Source organism: Lissotriton vulgaris, chromosome 11 (assembly GCF_964263255.1).
Source record: "Lissotriton vulgaris chromosome 11, aLisVul1.2, whole genome shotgun sequence".
NCBI classification, from domain to species: domain Eukaryota; kingdom Metazoa; phylum Chordata; class Amphibia; order Caudata; family Salamandridae; genus Lissotriton; species Lissotriton vulgaris.
Genome location: NC_141699.1, coordinates 85,454,456 through 85,470,164, shown reverse-complemented (window position 1 = coordinate 85,470,164; position 15,709 = coordinate 85,454,456). Strand labels below are relative to the sequence as shown.

At 44.9% G+C, this 15,709-nt stretch overlaps 1 protein-coding gene across 2 annotated transcripts in view; it reads right to left on the bottom strand.

Moving 5' to 3' along the window:
- Positions 1–13,567, bottom strand: part of GOLGA3 (golgin A3) — a 244,995-nt gene extending 231,428 nt beyond the window's left edge. Inside the window, exon 1 of one of the 2 annotated variants that reach the window (XM_086942740.1) lies at positions 13,485–13,567. The gene's annotated coding sequence lies outside the window, so the exon portion shown is untranslated. The remainder of the gene's footprint in view (positions 1–13,484) is intronic. The other variant, XM_086942739.1, reaches the window with a different exon arrangement.
- Positions 13,568–15,709: the final 2,142 nt, after the last annotated feature.

Here is a 15,709-nt window from a genome sequence, read left to right as displayed (position 1 = left end):
AGGGCGTGTGGGCTGATGAAGTCAGTGATGTCTTTGCTGAATTTGGTACGGGGTCCTGGTGGCCTGTAGAGGAGGGTGCCTCTGAGTGTGGTCTTGGGGTCGGTGTGGATCTGGAAGTGAAGGTGTTCGGCGATAGCGAGGTTGTCTTCTGAGCTGGTTGAGACGCGAAAGGTGTTCTTGTGGACGATGGCGATGCCTCCTCCTGTTTGGATGGTGCGGTCCTTACGGATGATCTTGTAGCCGTCCGGGATGGCTATGGTGATGTCTGGAGCTGAAGAGGCATTCATCCAAGTTACTGTTAGGAAGGCGATGTCCGGAGAAATGGTGTTTAGTAGATTCCAAAGGTCGATGGCGAGTTTGTGAACCGAGCGGGTGTTGAGAAGGATGCATTTAAGGTGGTTGGTGTTGGATCTCTGTTTGGTGTTTGTGGGTTTGGTGTGGGTCTTGATGCAGGTGAATTTGCAGGAGCGGCAGGTGAAGGGTCCATGGGTGTGTCCTGGTGCTGCTTGGGCGCAGTTAGGGAGTCGGCTGGGGTTAAGAGCTAGGAGGGTGGAGGCGTCGTAAGTAATGCGGGTGGAGTGGGGGCCAGGAGGTCTGGCACTGGGCGCGGTCCAGGCGTAGACGGGCTTACCTTTGGCGCACCTTCGTCGCGGCCGTAGCGCGTGGACGCTGCGCGTTGGGACATCAGTCATATATGGATAGTGGAGAGGGCGGAGCGGGGGAGGGGCAGCTGGGAGGCGGGAGGTGGGTTGTAGGTCAACAAACAAAATGGTGGGGGGATCGAAAATCAGCCTGGGCGAGGTTGGGGCGCAGGGAGGAGAGGCGCTGAGGGCAGTAGGCTAAATATGAAAAGCGCGTAGTGCAGCCAATCCACAATGCAAGCTGAGCGCTAGCTCACAATGATTGATACAATGACGAGGTGCACGTTTCCACAATCCCAATTAAATAAACAATGCAATTTTCTAACACACAGAGTGCAGGTATGCAAAGCGGCAGCAGTGGCAGGCAGAATAATGGCAGGCAGGCGTATAGCGCTACGATACCAATGGCAGGCTCTTCGAAGCGCTGCGGCAGTCGGGCAGGGTGCACGGGGAGCGACCGCTTCCTGGGTGAAAGGAGAGGTCACAGAGGAGCAGCAGGCAAGGCAAGCCTTCGGAGTCCGTGCAGGGGAGGGGCAACTGGGAGGCGGGAGGTGGGTTGTAGGTCAACAAACAAAATGGTGGGGGGATCGAAAATCAGCCTGGGCGAGGTTGGGGCGCAGGGAGGAGAGGCGCTTCCTGCCCCACGGACTGTTGCGCTTTACAAGTTCTTTTTACATTACATTTTACATTACATTGTTCATACCACATTGTAGCTGGAGTTATTTCAAAATGGTGAATGTTTACCTCTTTCTTCGTTTTATACTTTACAGAACCTTCAACATCCCCCATAACAGGACAGTTAGATCTCAGAGGGCCCAGGGAGTGTTCCACTGGACTTCACATGAAGCTTGATAAAGTGCTGGGTAGAGATGACGCTTTCAGGCGGTTTGTCGCATTGCATGTATTTATGAGGGCTGAGTTCGGAGTACTTAGACACATCGATGCCCACTTAAGGGGAAAATAGCACTTCACAGGAAGGAATGAGACTGAATCCTTCAGAAAGTAGTGACGCTGCCACTTGGGGGCAGGAGCAAGAGGATAATACTGAGATCTATGCCAAATAAGAGGTCCTGCAAAGGTTTCCCATGATGCCCACCAAACCTGTGGAGATAGACTGCGGATCGATTGAGGGATACATCAGATATAGGTCACAACAATCCACCCAGCTATTTCACAGTGAGGGAAGCTGGTCAAGAGACTAAGTCAGACCTAACAGAGTGCCTAGCCAGGTTGCTTTAAGAGGGGTCCTCCACATGGTACAGAGAAGTCAAAGAACACTACAGAGGCCTATCACAAACCTTTTTTATGTATCACCACAGTGTATACAAAAGTCAAACAATTTTTACAATGCTTATTAGAGCATTTGCAAAGGGGAATAACAAAAACTGAATGCTAAGAAAATACCTAACATTACAAAAATACCCTGGTGCAGAAACGTACCCAACAGCCCTGTACCTCAGTTTCTGCGCCCTGTCAGTGGTCCAGGTTCGTGGACTGATCATATTTTATTTGTTTTGCGTATCCCCTCATCCTTGCATGTTCGACTATGCCTAACAGTTAGACCAGTTACTTTCACCACTTTGCAATTAGCAAAAACATGTGAACATAAAGAGGTTTCTCAGTTGGTTTAAAAGAAGATAGTAAGAGAATTTACACATACCCAATGCTGAACACTAGCAGTAAGAATTACATTTCCCGAAGCCATCCGAATTGGTGATGCAAAGCCGAGTAACAGCGATAACAAATATAAACTGTGCACATCTGAGGGGAGGATGCACCTCCATACAGGAAGCATGTACAGAGAAAGAAATGCTGCTAGTGTGGGTTTGTTAGACAATGCCAAACCCATGAAAGGATGAGTGATGATGCGCCTCTATTGAGGAGGTAGTACTGTGCTCGTGAGGCAGTGATATGGCAAATGTTTAAGCTTGAGGTGCAATGGCACTTGTGCCACTTATGATGAACATACTGTGTTCTATACACTCTATAAAGAACGTTAGCTAGGCTTCCTCGATCCACTGGTCTCTGTGGAGCCATCCGCCTACGGTCCGAGACATTTTCAATCACTCCTTGGACCGGTCCGGAGGACTACTTTACTCTCACATTCTTTCTATCAGCTGTTTGGGTGCATTCTTTCGCCTCCATCCGAACATCTGAGAGACTGAATGGATGAAGGACTATTTTTAAATCTGAACAGTACGCTCTGTCATCACACATTTATCTCATGCATGCAATGTATACACAAAGCAATCTTTTGTGTTTAGTACAGCAGCATGCATCTGTATTGCTTTTGTCAGAATTTGAAACACACACAAGGTGATGGGAGGAATGCTTGCAATTTGTCTAAACACTGGCAATTGTTTGGCTAGCATCCGAACCCATTGTTCCTTTTCTCACCGTGCCAACTCAGTTTAGATCCAGCCATAACCAGGGCAAAACAGGTCCTGGGTTGCTTGTGTTAGGGTTCAGGGAGGACCTGGCCTGACAGTTCGGGCTGGACTGTTCCCATTGGAGCAGGGTGAAGACTGTTTTGCATGTCACTGGGTCCAAGCTGAGGTGGCATGGTGTGCAAAATAATAACGGATTAGGATGCAGCTTGAGTAAATATCAGTGGCTGGGATTCATCCAAGCATTCTATCCATCACTTTTTGAGTACTTCAGTTTGTCAGAATTGAGCACCAAATTAACTGGCTTTGACAATACTACTTGTATATGGTAACAATGCATATTTGGGGGGAGGAAGTAGGCAGTGATTCAAAGTAAGGGACCTGACAATACTGTACATTTGAGGAAAATGCCGCTGTGCATATAAAGGGGCGGAGACGCTCCCTATCTTAAGGAGGAGCTGATCATTATGGGTAGAAGGCAATGCTCATCTTTTGGGGGTTGGGGTAGATTTGTAGGATGGTGATGTGATATATTTGGACTAAATGCAGTACATCTGAGGGTGTTATGCGTTGTGTTTTCAATTAGTGGTAAGGTTGTACTTTTGGGGCGTTTCTGTACTTTTAACAGTGCACATTCAAGGTTGCCCTGATGCTGCAATAAAAAGGTAAAAGGTTTGGTACTGCCCATCAGAAGTGGAAGTGGCAGAAGCACTTAATAGTGCCAAGCTCCACTACACACACAGATGGAGTTAGGAATGAGGACAAGAAGTTGACCAACCTCCAAAGGGTGGAACAATGTAGTCTTCTCTTCTAAAGCATTATATACACTCCTTTCCTCTGCCTACCCAAGAGAGATCCCACATCCCTAAAGAATGAATCAGGACCTGCAACCAAGTGACAGTAAAGATGCCTTTTCCTTTAAGAGTACGTTCAATTCCACTACTTTAACAGGGAGACATAGGTACAAAGCTAGTAGACACAAGTATAGTGACAGCAAGGATTTGAACAAGCAGAAGCTTCCACAGGGACAGAGAATGAGACTGACAAATCCCCACTATGATATAGATCAACTAACTACCTTGCTGCGGTGAAAATCTCCCCAGTAGCAAAAAGGAAAGGTAAACTATGGAAGAGTGAGGATTGAATTAAAACGAAATGCAAGACTGTCAATGAGATAGAGTTGCTTATTTAACTCGCCCGAAATAGCGTAAAGACACGTGTGTGTGAGGTACATTTTTAAGTCTGGCTTGCTAGTGCATTCCTCTGAAAGCAATACTGTTTACAACAGACACAGAGTAGGCCTTTGGGTCAGCATTCTTCAACCATTTGCTGGTTACGGTCAACCAATTTCAGCCATTGCTTTGATAGGTTTGCAGTTAAAATATTATGGCAAAAATATTATGGGGGAAAAGTAAGACTGCAGTAAGATTGTGTCAAAAAGGTTGTCTACTGAAATATTAGAACCAGGGATGTGGAATTCCTATAGCCAGATGCCCAGGACATATGGTTTGGGGTCAAGGGCAACAAGTTTTCATGTGTATTTTGTCCTTGGGGCAAGTAAGTCCAACCCCCTGCAGCACAAACCCTTTGGCTGCCAGTTTGCAGTACCACATTATGGATCAGGGAAGGGCACTGTCAGCAGTTAATGTAATACTTTTGCCCATATGTTAATTCTTTTCAAACTTGTATTTATGGTTCATTAATTGAAAGCCTTTATTATTAGGGTGGGCACTCTAAGTAAATGTTGTAAGCTTCGACTGCACTACTGACAGTAGTTCCAGTATAAAAATGTGTACACATGTTTTCGAAGTTTAGCAATATGAGGATATGTAGAATACTCCCAGAATGCTCTCTGATTTGATGCAAATATTTGCAGAAGCTTGAAAGCAAGATTGAGGATTCTTTGCTTTAAAAAAAAAGTCATAAAAAAAAGAAAGTAGGTAAAAAACATATTGCTGAACTACTGTAAAATTTCAGGTACCATTTCTTTGCAGCATCATTTAGGAACATGTGTTGATGCATGCTAGTATCTCCCAAAAATATTCATAGTGGAAAATAAGTGTAACCAGTTTCAATAACTTTATAGCAAACAAAAAGAAACAATCATTGGCAAAGCCAGTAGGTCTGACATTGCTGGTTTTGTCAATGTGTGACTTGTTTTGGCATGGTTTTTGTAAAACCTTATTTGTGTGGGAGCTGCCGGGTCCTCACCATTATAACAAACAATTGCAAAAGTAAAAATAGTTTTTTTGGTCTAAAAAAACACACACACTGCCTCAGTAGTTTCGCGCACTGAGCGAAACTACTTTGTGTGCCCATATGCTCCTTGTGAAAGAGCAGAATGCTGTAATTCACAGTGAAACCAGTCGATACAGAGAGAGAGAGAGACAGAATTATAACCAAAGGTCATGGTCAACGCCAGACCAAATTAGGGGGCCAATTATTAAAGAAAGTCTCAAAAGTGCACCCACGGTGTATGTCTTTTCATTAAGTGCAGCTATACGGATTTCGTGAATTCCCAAGAATTCACAGAAGGAGGACAAGAAACAGTACTCCTAGAAAATATTTGTGAACTGCATTTTAGCATGAACAAATATGCATGTGTAGATTTGCTCATGCAGAAATCTGAGTGTTTGCAAGTTGACTTTCCCTCCAACCACTTTTTTCCCCCAACTCTGGAAGAAGGTTTGTGTCTGCCACAGTCAGGAGTACATTTCCAACATTTCTCAGTATGGGAAAAGAATAAAGAGTTCTTGAAAACCATTAAAACTTGCAAGTTAGTAGGTTTGCACAGACACAAAAGGGCATTCTAACCTTGGAACTATTGCTTACCACTACCTTAAGCTCAGTATGTAGATCTGCAGAAACGAGGCAACATAAGGGGATTGCACGTATTCAAATACTACTATGGTATGAGCCCCGGCATAATCAGAGAGGCTATGTCAGAGCTCTTGTATAATGAGATTGTTGACATAAATTGTCGCTGCACTACATTGCACTAAAGGGGCTAGTGGATTTTGTTACAGGACAAGTAGATTTATGAAGCAACCTGCCCCATGGACAAGTAGATATTTTATTAAATTCAACACCCCTGTAGAACTAAACTAGCTTTGGCTATGCAAAAAAACGAATAATAATTGTACAATAGTGTGCCCTATGAGACAAAGGTAATTATACTTGGAGCAGAGGCAATGAGGCAGGACCCTGCTAAAGCAGAGCGAAAGGTTTACAGTGAGGTGGAGAAGGGGCGGTAGACTAGTAAGGGGGGTTTAAGATTCAGGGAAAGGTTGCTTAAAGGACAAAAACTGGGTTGGTAGGGTTCAGGGGTTGGTAGTGTCATGGAATAGTTAGGGGCTTTTAGGGTTCATGGAATGATAGTGTTAAGAAGTATTAGGGGCCTTTTAAGGTTATGGGAAGAGTAGCCTTAATAGTTTTTTCAATGCGTTTAGGGTTCTGGAAGGTTCGCAATAATGGTTAGTAAGGAATTTTAAGACTCAGAGGATAATGTTATGAGATGACAATATGTTTTTACAGTTAACATAGGGGTAACCATAAGGGGTAGTCTGGTGTTTTTACAGTTCAGGGATGGGTAGCGTAGAAGAGTAGTAAGATTTTTTTTTAGTTTATGGATGAGCAGCATTATGAGGTAAATCAGGGCTTTAATGGTTCAGGAATGAGAAGTATTAAGGGTTCTTAAGGGGTTATTAGGGTACAATTATTTTACATTAAAGTAAGCATGCAATAAAAAAAAATGATGTCTATTTTTCTGGAATTGTCATGGGTAATAATGAAGGACACTACATTAAAAAAAACTATGACAATTTTAACTTTTTTTGATGTTGTGGACATTTTAAAATCCTTTTATAGAAAATCTATCAAATCTTTTATCAGCCCAGAGCAATATACATCTCTTCCCTCATACTACTGACTGGTATATCATTCCACCGCCTAGGAAAGTTTTTCCATTGTAATGCACAAGGTACTATTTTATATTTGAAATGTACACTAAACCATTACACAATTCGTCATATTCTTTGTCTCATAAATGCAAGGTTTACAAATACGAAAAATCCTTTTTAGGGCTCACTTGACAGAGCAGCTTTCTCCAAACCTAATGTGAGCAACAGAACAAGATCTTCGTGAGGTACTAATGAGAAACAGGATTAGATTCCGCTCACAATTTTGTTACCCTTCAGTACAGCATTCAATTGGGTCAAAGACATGGGCTTCCACTTAAAAAGAGTTATTGCATTACACTTTTAGCCTTGTGCTAAAGCATATACTCAGCACAGCAAGACTAAGTTGGGTATGGTGACAAGTCATTGAGCAACAGATAAGCCCGATTTGTTTATTATGAAAAGTTATGACAGTTAGGCCTGACTTATTCAGTGTGAAAAGCATGTGCAAAAACCAATAGGCCAGAGAACTCAATTTACGCCATTGGGCTGTTGGTGGCTGAAAAAACAATTTCATATGGTCCACTTGCAAACACCCTCCTGCTCTTTACCAAGGGGTCACAGACAATCAGGCAGTGTTGAGCAAACACTGTAAAGCCTCAAGGCCCTTGCCAAGATGCAAATTCCCAGAGGTGCACACCAAGAGCCAGGCTTTTATTTAAAAATGTATGTGGTTAAAATGCTGCAGCAACTTAAAAAATGTGAACTACTACAACAGAACAATCCGAAATCAGTAAAGAACCTAAAACCTTTACATTAGTATAATTAGTGACCAGTCAAGGGGATGGGAAAACCCAGAGTTTAGCAAGTTTTATTATTAGGAAAAAAATGTTAAATGCAACTTTATGACTGCGGGAATCTTGTTTCCACAACTGAATGCGGTGGAAGTTTAATTATTCTATGTCACTCTACCCTGATCACAATGTAAGAGCAAAGACAGAATGCAAACGAAAACAATGTTATTATACAGCACACAATACCAATTCTAAGCATTGTAAATAACAGATACTATTAGTCAGATCAAGATCACTGCCGACCAGCTCGCCACAGCCCTGATCCAGAACCCTTCCGCCAGCTCAGCGAACCCCAACAAAGCCGCCAACAACCTCACGAGATGGATCAGCAACTGCGCAGACGACCTCGCTCCACTGAAGACCCCCCCTGCCAGACCGGGAACCAAGAAAGCATCCTGGTTCACCGACGAACTCAAGAGCTCCAAGAAGAACTGCCGCACCCTCGAGAAAGCCTGGTGCAGAGACCCAACTACAGACAACATGACCACCCTCAAGCTCGCCACCCGAAAACATCACCAACTGATCCACGCCGCCAAGAAAACCGCATTCAAGGAACGACTGGACAACAATGCCCACAATAGCAAGGAACTCTTCAACATCGTCAAAGAGCTCTCGAACCATAGTGCCGGAAACAACGACATCACTCCCTCACAAGACCTCTGCAACTCGCTTGCCTCGTTCTTCCACAGCAAGATCGCAGACATACACAAGTTTCAGCACCCAGCTGACGCACCCTACGACCGTACCAACGCCCCCCACCACCACCCTCCGCACCTGGACCCCGATCAACACCGAAGACACCACCCGCACGATGAACTTCATCCAGTCCGGATCACCAACCGACCCCTGCCCTCACCACGTCTTCAACAAGGCCGACTCCATCATCGCACCTCATCTACAGGACATCGTCAACGCCTCCTTCGACACCGCCACCTTCCCAGAGAACTGGAAGCACGCCGAACTCAGCGCCCTACTGAAGAAACCATCAGCGGACCCCACCGACCTCAAGATCTACCGCCCCATCTCGCTCCTTCCTTTTCCTGCCAAAGTCATCGAGAAGACCGTCAACAGACAGCTGGCCGCCTTCCTCGAGACGAATGGATCACTCGACCACGAGCAGTCCGGCTTCCGGGCCAACCACAGCACCGAGACCGCCCTCAACTCAGATAAGACGGAAGTCCTCATCCTGGGATCTTCGCCCTCCGCCTGGGACGACTCCTGGTGGCCCCCTGCCCTGGGCATAGCACCCAAACTGACAGACCACGCACGCAACCTGGGCTTCATCCTAGACTCCTCCCTCTCCATGACCAGACAAGTCAACGCCGTCTCCTCGTCATGCTTCAACATCCTACGCATGCTACGTAAGATCTTCCGGTGGATCCCCACCGAAACCAGGAAGACGGTCACCCAGGCCCTCGTCACCAGCCGACTGGACTACGGCAACTCCCTCTACGCCGGAACCACAGCAAAACTACAGAAAAGACTCCAGCGCATTCAGAACGCCTCAGCACGCCTCATCCTGGACATTCCCCGACACAGCCATATCTCCGTACACCTGAGAAACCTGCACTGGCTCCCCGTCAGCAAGAGAATCACGTTCCGACTCCTAACCCACGCACACAAAGTTCTCCACAACCAAGGCCCAAGATACCTCAACGAACGCCTGACCTTCTACACTCCCACCCGCTAGCTGCGATCGACCAGCCACGCCCTCGCCGCCGCCCCCGCATCCGAAGAGCCACAACCGGAGGAAGATCCTTCTCCTACCTGGCTGCCAAGATGTGGAACGCCCTCCCCATCCACCTCCGCCTGACCCAGGACCACCTCGCCTTCAGGAAGCAACTCAAGACCTGGCTGTTCGAGCAGTAGCGGACCCCCCTCCCCCAAGCGCCTTGAGACCCTCCGGGTGAGTAGCGCGCTATACAAATGCTTTGATTGATTTATTGAGTCTATTATAAATCGATTTACTGAAATCAGCAGAAAGGAAGACTGAAAGGCTAAATCTGTCTTATTGGGATTCAAACACATGACCTTCGGAGTAGCAAATTTGTCAACAGTGAAAGTTCAACTTATAGTAGCCTTGACAGATTAAATCAAACATCTTTTGGTTGCAGTGTACTCAAGTGCCACTGGCGAGACCCAGAGACTGCCATTCCCTGGAAAATGACACTGTGTTTGGGGCTTGCCCAGATTTTAAAATACTTTTTCACAGCGGCATAGTAGAAAATACATGTCAAAGCGTCCACAGCCATGCCTAAATAATGTCCACTACACTGCATCTAAAAGTGGGCTGTGTGAGATATCTACCCTTCTCAATAAATTGACCATCTTGTTTCGGGTCATGACAAGGTTTTTGTTTTAAATATATAACTCACTAACGTAATTACCTCTTTTTCTAAGCAGGCCTATTGTTCACAGGGAAGTGACTGAAGAGGCAGAGGTAGATTGTGCAGTATTTCATCAGAGTCCTGGAGTAGTAGTAGTTGGATACTGGGTAGTATCTGTGGTGCATACTATTTTTTAGCCTCGCATCAAAACTATTTAAATGTTAACTGATTAACAAGGCACTCCACTTGTACAATTACCTCAAAGGCAGTGATAGCCAATCATCAAAAATAACTCCAGGACATGGTAAATGGATGTGAACTGCAATACAGGATGACTCACTAATTACTACAGATAAACTCAATGTTTAGCCATATATAAGTAACTAGTTGCCTAACGCAAACATGGCAGTGTGGATTCATAGTCCTGTGTACATTTGAATTCTGACCACCAGCCCTCTGCAACATATTATTTATTTTTTTATATAGTTTTGTATAGCGCGAACATGACCCTTATGGGTATCAGAGCGCTTCACAATTTTGGGTAAGAGGGATACAGTATTGGGAGGCAAAATAATCGTCTGGGCATACCCTTCCCACATAGGGTGAACAGCATAACACACAAGATGATGGATGGAATGTTGCACAATGGCAAAACATTCACCCCCAGTCACAGATCTGGGGTTAATCTATTGTTATTTTGCTCACCAAGCCACCCCAGTTCAGACATGGCCATATGCAAATCAGTCTTGACCCTGTGCCTCATGGGAAAAGTCCAGCCCGAACTGCCAAGCCATGTCTTTCCTGGACCGGAATCAAGCATCCTAGGATTGGTTTCTGGCTATCAGCCGCCTTCAGCCAGGATAGCTTGACTCCAGTGGCTTAGTGAGCACGGGACCCACGTCTGGGCATACCCTTCCCACATGCTTGATTGAAAGAATGTTTGCAGAGTTCAAGGCATTCGCTAATGGTTCCATCGTGCAGCCCTCCATCTAGACAATAATTTCTGCCCCCACAAAATGTTTATGAGTACCTAGGCAACAAGCCTTTAAGTGTAGACTGTCACTACAGTGTTTTAAAGCTTATGCAAAGAAATTTGTTACAAAGAATCTCACAGATGACAGCAGTTTGCAAATGTTTTGTGTTTTTACACACTCTGGCAAACCCTGAGTGTAGACTATTTTCACTATGATGATTCTTATTAGGGCCTGTCCTTTCAAGAAGGGCGGTATAATTTTTGTCAACTGTAAATTTGACTGTGCTAGTTGGTGCACACAGTATTTTGTTGCACTGAATCTCACAGACTGACGTAGCCCACTCAAACAATCCGTAAAATAGGAGATTTGCTAAGCAATAATCACGACTATGCCCCATTATGTGGGATATCATTATTTTGATAACTGACATTTTTTACATATTTGTCATTTGGTGGTTGCCTTGTGGGAATGCTTATGCTCAAAATTGCAAGTTTGAGTTGGCTATCATGACAAGCCAATGATAAAGCCTATAGGCCAGGACGGCACATTGGAAAAGCCACTCAGATGCCACAGGTCTGATCTGTTTATTGAGAAATTTTAATTAAAAAAGGCTGCAAAGTAATGTGACACCGTCTAAAAAAAGCCACCCACTGTGGAATAGTCAAAGTTGTTGAAAAACATTTAAAATGTTTTCTGCATAGTTACGTTTTTAAGAGTTTATTTTATTCTCTCCCTTAGTACAGTGAACTATAAATAGGTCTCACGCTAGAAAGCACTGCATATGCATGCAACAACTACAAGTCTTGGAAATAGGCGGCAAACACTTTAATAAAAACATTACCTAAACATTACCTGCCATCAAACGATCAGTAAACAGTAGAACAAACTTAACACGTGCGCTCAAGACACCCCTGACATTCCATCATGGACACCCAACAAGAACTACAACAACACAGCTTTCCAAGGTCCATATATAGTTCACCTTTCTCAAGCAGAACAATCTACATGAAACCCTGATGCTCACAACACGTGAATGCACAACACGGCACCATAGACATATATTTGAAAAACACAGCCCACTTAACAGCACTTCTATCACCATAACAACATTCATCTTAGAACTTTTCCGATAAAGTTGCTTTAAACATTCTAGCCCTTTACAAGAGCAACAAAGCACAACAGCTACATGCTTGGCTAGCGATGCCTATTTACAAACTAAACTGCACATGCAGATCGACCACAACGGTCCATGAAAAATAACTGTAAAACTACAAAAAAAGACTAATATTTAATTCATATTATCCAACATGAACAATTAGTAAACAAGACTTATAATAAAGAAACTATGTAAATACTGATCACATAAATGTTATCGCTGAAATTAATGTTTTTTGTAATACTTGTATATTGTTTGCTGCATATTCCTTATGTTCAGCACCCTAAAGTATTTGTTGTACTTCTGGTCAAGAAAAAAGAAAACAATTTGAACAACCCTGCCCACACTATGCCCTAGAATAGTTTCCTTATTTAATGGCCTGTTATGCTCCTTACAGACACTGTCAATCTTTGAAATCGTGTTCCTTGTATGGGAAGGTATACGGGCCTTTCTTAGAAACTGATGGGATAACGCTGCCTGCACTGAAATTAATCAGTACCCGATGTGGATGTGGAGCCTCACACCATCTGGGGTCTTGCTCCTTCTCCTGCCTTAGGATGACTAAGTAAACCCTAACCAGGTCACCGGGGTACGAGTGGCGAGTAATACCGAATGCATAGCTGCCAAGGTTTCAGATTGCTCTGTGTGACATTTTCATAATTTAAGTGTAATTATGAGTGACATTCAACGACTATGAGAGACACTTTCTTGCAAGCAAAAATCGAGCAATGAAGACGAAGGAAGCATATAAATATCAGAAATAACACCCATTTGAGCAACGATAAACTCCAAGAAGATCTTAAAATTTCTGCAAAGCACCAGAAATGAAAGGGTGCGAATCTAGTACCCTTGTAAGCTGATAGTACTGTTAAACAAATGTGTAGGCAATAACAACTAAACAGATCTGGAGACGAACAGGGCAGTGGCAGGATCCCTCATGGGAAAAGGGGGGCGGTGCAGATGTAGTCTGGTTGGGGCTCCTTCTCGAAGGTAAACAGAATGCGATATTGGGGTGCTCCCACCCCCTAGGTAGGATGAATGTATCGATCGCCTTCTCTACGGGCTCACCAGGAGACAGCAGCTCTGCTGAAGACAGCCCTCTGCCCAGGGGGCACAACCGCCAAAGCTGCCCGTTGCCCCAGTGATAACACTGCCCCCTACCCCAGGGGGCGCCTCCCACAAGGGCCCTCTGGCACTAGCCTCTGCGGCAGAAGCCGCGCACCCCCAGGCTGTACGCAGCCGCCGTTACCTGCTCTGCCGCCCGCCGGTGACACCTCCCGCCGCAGCTCCCTGACAGCCGCTCTGCCTAGACGTGGCTCTTGGCTGGCGAGTGCTGGGTGCTTTCTCCTCCCCTGGAAACAACACCCTCAGAACTAACCTTCCCAGTCCTTGCTTGGTGCGGCGTAAGGCATATGTGCTCCGGAACTATTAGCTAGCAAGAGTGTTTTCCACCGGAGCCCATAGAGCGAAGGACCAAACTTCCGGGTCCAGCAAGACATGGGGAGCAGGCCAAACAGAGCAAGATGACAGACATGGAAACAAACAGAGGACGAGAGTATAAACCGAGCGAACCTCACTGACATGACCGCCATCTTTGCACAATATACTTCATATTGTACTTTATTGTATCACCAACTAAAACACATACAGAACCTTACAATTTTAATTACCTTCTTATAAAATCTACCGAGAAGCAACAATAATACGTTTTGCAGTTTAATGACATTCATTAGAAGTACAAGTATTTAAACCTATTAAACAATATTCTGGAAAGGTTCGTAAAACATAATTTCCCCACTATATAGAAATGTTGACTTATTCAACTAGAGCCATAGTTATAAAAATGTCTGACTTTTGAGATTGAGGGATAGCTTTTTATTTCTTTGGCAGTGCGATTATTTCATACCGAAATGGCCGACAGACAGGATACATGTGTTAAGGTTGTTGTGTTCTCCGTTTCTTATTTATTGGTATGACAAGATAGACACGAGTGTTTCCAAAGTAAATATGTAGGATTACCTTACAGTTTCCATGCTATTTTGAAGTCAATGTTCCGTTATTCCCTGTGTCTCTTTCAGTGCCATGCATAAACATTTTGCCAACTTCTTTGCTGAGTTTGGCAGGTCTTTCAGATTGTTTTTTTAAACTCAGTTTTCTATTTCCACGATGGAAGGGCTAGAGCTACAGCTTACCACTGCGAAATGAGAATAGAAACGTAAAATGCCCTCGCTATGCAGAAGAAAACTTTAAATTCTATTAAGGAAAAAAAATCTGTTAAAATTGTATACTTACACACACCAAAAATGTGTCTATCAGACCATGTATATTGCTGCTTTTATGAAGGAGTATGTATGGAGAGGAGGTTGTCATTATACACGTGTCCATGTACATGGAACCATGCTTCCATTAATAAGCAGATAAAATAATATAGGGAGATGGGAAAAAAAATACTATGGGTGAGGTTGTGGCGTAACAGCCAGAGCTGCCGATTTTGGAGTTGGGTAACCCGGCTCGATTCTTGGAGTCGGCTCAACATCCTGTTACTCTGGGTAAATCACATGATCTCCTGTGCCTCCAAAATATCAACGTGACCGTGTGTAAGTAACTAGAGCTCAAACATGCTAACATTGTATAAGAGAAAAGTGGGAGATTTCAAAAAAGAATAGAGAGACTGTATTTCCACCATTGACTTCTATTGAGGCCTGAATCGGGTTAATGTCATGTATTGAATTTGCAAGTGTTCTGCTGCAGGATCGGATATTAGAAAGGCAATTATACTTTTTAGGTCGAGCGTAGCGATAGCGTAGCGATGGACCTTTTGCTGGCGTGTCTGGGGGAATGTGAGACATCGATCGCCCACCCGCCTCGCTGTCTCAGATTCCTCCTCGTGGGCGTGCCCATGCTCCCGTGCGCACACAGCCAGCCACCACACAGACTGAAACACACGCGCGCTGGTTACTTTCACTTTCCATCCCCCCACCAGTCATCGGCTCTTTTTACACACGCACGCATGCATGCATGCATACATACACACACACACAGACACACGCGCACACACAGACGCGCACACACAGGCACACACGCAGGCACACACGCGCACAAACACACACACACACACACAGACACAGAGACACTCGCACACACACACGCGCGCGCCACACATCTCCCCCCCCCCACACCCCACTCACCAAGTTCTTTTCGTGTGTCCCTCTCTCCCTCGGCAGGCAGCGGGTCATCCTCAGCAGCAGGCGGGGCTCTCCACGAGCACGGGAGCCCCGCTAGCTGACACGCAAATCTTCTGGATGACAGGCACAGGAGCGCTTCAGCACAGGAGCGCTTCAGCACAGGAGCGCGGGGTAGGCTCCCGTCTGCTTCCTGTCTTTTTGCGGCCCACCCCCGTCCCAACACAGGTTGCCTGGCTTCCTGTTCAAGCCGGGCTGCGGCGGTGAGTTTTTATTATTTCATGCAACTAAT